Below are 6,000 nucleotides of genomic sequence, written 5' to 3' on the forward strand. Positions count from 1 at the left end.
AGAGTCGGTCTGAGACTGACGGATTAGTGTGTCTGTGTTTTGTGTGTGTGTCTACGACCCCATTATTCGGGAAGCTTATTGATCGGAGGGTGTTTAGTTTCTCGGCGACTCCTAAGCTGTGGGCTCGTTTCCATGGTAACCACACAGGCCAGCCATGAAGCAGTGGCCTTGGCTGCAATCGATGTTGGAGAGGCACGCAATATAAAGAGCAGACAATGAAGAGGTTTTAAATGTACTACTGTCAAAGCCACAGAGTAATTTACAGTGAGAAAACAGACAAATACTTTGATGCTACAAATGCAGACACTTGCCTCGAAGGACACGTTCTTATATATATATATATATATATATATATATATATATATATATATATATACATATATATATATATATATATATATATATATATACATAAAGACACTTCTTGTAGTTGATCACCTAGCTAGACCATAATGTGCTCCTTCTTTAGCCAGGCCTTAGTTGCCTTGGGGGTATGTTTTGGGTCATTGTCATGCTGGAAGATCCATCCTGAGGAAAGGAGGTTCTTTGTAATTGATTGATTGACTATATTCTGTGTGCCACATGGCTACACTGTGAACTATTACTTTCACCAGCCAGTCAATTACCTTATTTCCCAGTGGCACTTGATAGGTGTCATGCACAGTGGGATTATTTTGCACCAGTAGTGGGAGCGGTGAGACTAAACTAAAACAGAAGAGTTGTTACTGTAAAAACGGAGCAATGAGCTGACCTTTGCCAAATTTTCCCCTGAGCCAGGGGAAACTGCACACTTGGATCACTACAGCCAGCAGGACCACAAAAAAACCAGCATTGCTGGCAGAAAATAACATTACTGAATGGAAATGCATATTTTGATGTTTCAATGTTGCATAAAATATTAGAATAACTTGTCTTTTACATATATGACCTATATTTCTGAAACAAAAGTTCACACACTGAGGCACAAATAATAAAAAAAACAAAAACAAAAAAAGAATGTGTCCACATACAGCCTGTATTGGGAAGGACTAATGGTGATCTGTTGCTATAAATAACTTGGCTCAGGAGGTTGTCGTGGTAACCAACAAACTGATGCCAGGGTGGGAATGCTCAGCTCAGAGAAAAGCAGACTCAGCGGAGGGATGAGTAACCAAAATCAGCGGTCTCCAACCTTTTTTGCGCCACGGACCGGTTTATGCCCGACAATATTTTCATGGACCGGCCTTTAAGATGTCGCGGATAAATACAACAAAATAAAACTAGTACCGGTACCGAAAAAAAATGTATTCATAACACACGTGAAAAGACCAAGGAAAACCGAGTAAACGATAAAAACGATAACAAAATAACGCTGAAAACCGATAAAAACCCTGAAAACCATACATTTCACACCTGAGCCTCAACTCTCGCGGCCCGGTACCAAACGACTCATGTACCGTTCCGAGGCCCGGGGGTTGGGGACCGCTGACCAAAATGGAAATCTGTAAAGGCGATGGGGCTGATACGACGACAGGAAAGGACAAACGTTCGCATAAGAGGAGAAAAATACAGGAAGATAAGAGATGAGACAAGTGGAAAAGGAAAAAATAGAATGGGAAAGTATTAGTGTGGATATCGATGAGGATAGGGAAGCAAACATAATGAATGTTGATAAGTGATGCATATACAATGAAGAAAGCAGAGGTGACTGAAAAAAGACAGAAATTTGATGAGGCTAAGGACTGGAGGAAGACCAGCAAAGAATGTAAACACATATATAGAGGCGTAATAATGAAAAGATTAAAGATGAAGGGACATAATGTCATGGTCCGGAGTCTGTGACTCCGTGTTTATGTTTAGTCTATTAGTATTCTGTGGTTTTGGTTACCTTGGGTGTTTGTATTCTTCTGTTCATGTTCCTATGTTCTGTGTCCCCCAGTCTGTGTTTAGTTGGTGTGTTATGTCATTGCGTGTATGTGTTTCCTGTTTTATTGTGAAGGTCTGCGTCTTATGTGTTTTCAGTTTGCCTCCCTAGTCTCGTCACGATAATCACTCCCAGCTGTGTTCCCCACCTGCGTGTAATCTCCCTGTGTTCTCTGGGTGTATTTAAGTTGCGTCTTCTGTCATGGTAGTTGCTGGTTCGTCTGTGTTATTTCCCTTCCACCCTTCTGTGTTGATTCTCTGGTCATTCTCCCTGCATGTCACGTTTGTATTCCGGTTAGTGTTTTATTTAGTTTTCCCAGTTTAGAGTTTTCACCGTTTTGTTCCTCGCCACCCTGTCTGTTGTACCTTTTAGTTGCAAATAAACTCACCCTCCACTTCAGCAGCCTGCAGTTGGATCCATTATTATTCACACGGCTTGCCCCGGCAAACCGTGACACATAACATACTATAGAACCTAAAGCATTCATGTGGTCAAGAGTTTTCAAAGGCAGAAAAATTTTAAAATGGGCACTCTGTCATTCACTCTGCCATGCACACTTTAAGCAATCAACATATTCTCAGTCCAGTCCAGCAAATAATGCAATTCTTACACTCTTGTGCTTGTCTCATATTCATTTGAGCCTGTGTCTTGCACTTGGTTTCACTTTGTTCCACTCACCTTAATTTCCTTTTTACTTAGGTTATAAAAATAGCATGCTTTGGGTAAAATATTCACATTAACTCTGCATGTTGAAAAATGTTGCTTACCCAGTACATTTAATGTAACAGTAAGTGGCCTTTACAATGATGAGCTGGAGGCAACACATCTTACTATCTTACTATTGCCATAAACCCAGTGTGCGAGGCCACTGAAGCCAAAAGACACTGTGTGCTTATCTCTGTGACCAAACAGCAGTATTCAGTGATGAAATGGATAAAATCACATCATCTGTTTTTCATAGTTTAGGTCCTGTCTCAGCATTCTTGTTAAAAGTATAATTTGAGCTTTTCATTGATATGCTTTGTCACATACTATCAGGTTTCAATTTGAAGACCAGTTTCACTCTTGTGCATTTATATACTGCTGTGCAAAATTCTTGATCCACACCTCATACAGGTTCTCATACAGTGGACTTGTGATTAATGGGAACTGGTTATTCTATAATCATTTTCAATGGACCAGCTCTAGAATCGCTGAACCTGAAACCTCCTTTAGTTATGCTGCTGGGAGCTTCCCATGATGCATTATTTCTTTGTTTGCTAAACATAACAAGAGGTCTGTCAAATGTCAGAGAACTAATTTGAAATGATAAGTAATATATCTCCCAGCCCATTTCTGATCAGACTTTTAGGAAAAGAACCCTATTTTTATCAATGGAGTGTAAAAATAAAGTGTATACTGCACAAATACAATTAGGATATCGGTCACAAGGTGCAATCATGACCTAAACAAATAGTAGAACTTGTATTGAATGGGAGTCCCTGCTTACCTTCTAGGTCTGGGTGTACTGCCCGAAAAGTGGGTTTTTCACTCCATTTGTACATGTACAGTAGAATCGCAGGGGTAATAGCCTAAGTCTTTTTGGGCTGGTTTTAATTTAACAGAGTTACACGATTTTTAAAATACCAAGGGTGTCAAAATTAACCTCTTGGTAGTTCTAATATTAAACTTTGCCTTTTGATCATTGCATCATTGCATGTTATTAAGGACTTATTAAGGAATTATGTCAATATGTGGGCATAGTATAAAGATGTATTGTTAACTGGTAATTATGTGATAATGTATTTCAGGTCATGTTACAGAGTAATGTAGAAGTAAAAGTACTAGTAGTGTGATGAATTCGTTTATCTGGAGTGCATTTAAGCAACATAAGGCATTACTAAAGATACAAAAAAAACTGTAACGAGTAATGACCCCAACACTGCTGGCTGTAGCATCTAAATGAAGGGTATTGAAATAGTCAGACTAAGATGAGATGAAGTCATAAATGACCTTTAGAAAGTCACTGAAGGAGAAAAGTGGCGTCAGTGTGATTAAGTGCCCTAAATTGAAAGAAAGTTTGTTTCTCAACAGCATTTTTTTGTTCATCTTTTTGGAAAGGGTTTTGTGTAGATGTCTGGGGCCAAGGTCACCACTGATGTGGAGGTCATGAGTTCCAAACAATTAGACTTCTGTGTTTAAAATTAGAAGAAAAACACTAAAAGAATTTAAAATAATAAATAAATGAGGTTGTTTTCTCCTCATTTCAGTTAAGAAAGCAGCAGCTATACAGCTAGCCATGACCACAACTACCCATGTACTGTTCATTGATATAAAACTATAAACTGCTTATGCTATAAAGAGGTAGTCTACTTCCCTCCATTGACCATGCAGGACAGACAGATGATGGTGCTGACCTAGACTCTTCATGCCTCTAACAAGACCCATACAACAGCTGTCTGCCTTAATATGTGCGAACAGAGACTAATGCTGACATGAAGCTTTAACGGGATCACAGGGAGAAAAGTGGGGGGTGGGTCCCAGCTGGGAAGCCAAAATGTTTGGAGGGGAGGATTGATGTAAAAGAGAGGGGGCGATAGGGGAGTGGGAGCTGTAAAATGAGTGGGAAAAATCAGAGGGGGAGGGTCGCAGGGGAGTGAGCAGCAAAGTATGGCACAGTTGAAGTTGGTTTGAGGGAAAAGGAAGAGAGATGTGTGAAAGTGAGAGGGATAATAGGGGTGGGGATATTCAAGGGGGATGTGGGCTTAACGAAGAGGGAGATCGGGGTACAGGGAGGATTATGAGGCGAGACAAAAGCCCTCAGAGCTGGAGCTTTTCATTTGCATCAGCCACAAATCATCACACCCTTTATGTGGTATTTTTCTGACATGTTTCATTCTATCTTCATCTGTTTGATCATAAACACAGTCAGTGGAGAATCCTCTCTAATGCTGTGTCTACATTCCTCTTCTTATAGGCACTTTCCTTCTGTTCCTTCTCTCCTGTTTTTTTTTTATGTCTTGCCATTTCTTTGCTTTTCCCTGGTTGTCTCTCGTTCTCCGTTTTCATCTCGTTCTCCGTTTGAAGAAGAGCTAAGGAATATTTCCCCAGAGAAATCCTACAAGAGCAAAGCTCTCTGGAGTGTTTGTCTTTTCTTCCAGCACAAAATACAAATAAAATCAAACTTAAAGTTTTGCTTCTGAGCAACCTCTCAAACGGTTCCTACAGGATGTGTGTACGCCTACTAAGCGTTCTTAAATTTGACATTTCGAATGTCTTCCATAAACTGTCCTCTGGTCGCTGCACTTGAATTACTTTGAACAAACGGGATAATCTGTTTCAGGAGAATATGCAGTCTAGCTTAAAGTGTCCTTTTCTATAATTCTGAAAGGTGCTCAGTGCTCACAGTGGAGCACTTAAAAATTTAAATAACAGAACATTTTGTTCATTGAATACCAGGTATCAGTGCTCTTACTCATGTCTGTGTGTCAACAGAGTGGCCTGGTTTCACATTTTTCAAACCGTACATACAGCAAATTTAAAACCAAAATTTTCATAAATGGCTTTTTTAAAAATTGTTTCCCTTTGTAATATGAGAGCTGTGCTATTAGGTGTTCTAATCTGAGTAACTGAACCAGACCATCCAGTTGTGTTTGTGAAGCGAATTTAAAGCCTGAGGACGTATTTTTAACACTATTTTCTGCCAAATAATGTTTTTGTTTTGCCAAAGTATTCACTCACTGTGTCTTTACTGTTTCGCTAGCTCAAGCCTTCCCAAAGTGTGAAGCATATCTTCCCTTTGGTTTCACCTGCACAAGTGCCGAGGTAGGTCTCCACTGCAGAATTGGTTTTCCCTTGTCAGGAGCAGCGCTGGGCTGTTCAAATCACGGACAAACAGTATCCCACATTCTTGATTTTTAGTTCACAAACACTTGTTGTAATGACTAACTACTCCTGACATTTTGGAGATGTTAGCTCTTTATACAGTAAAGTTACAGTGGGATACAAATAATATCAGGCTGATCCTGCCACGATTTGTTCCCCCTGTTCAAATCACGGACAAACAGTATCCCACAGTTTTTTTATGTTTTTAAACCCATTTTGCACAGAGAGGCATT

Source organism: Copadichromis virginalis, linkage group LG7, assembly GCF_057382275.1.
Source record: "Copadichromis virginalis isolate Kocher_CV1m ecotype Utaka linkage group LG7, C_Virginalis_male_GT1.1, whole genome shotgun sequence".
Taxonomy (NCBI): domain Eukaryota; kingdom Metazoa; phylum Chordata; class Actinopteri; order Cichliformes; family Cichlidae; genus Copadichromis; species Copadichromis virginalis.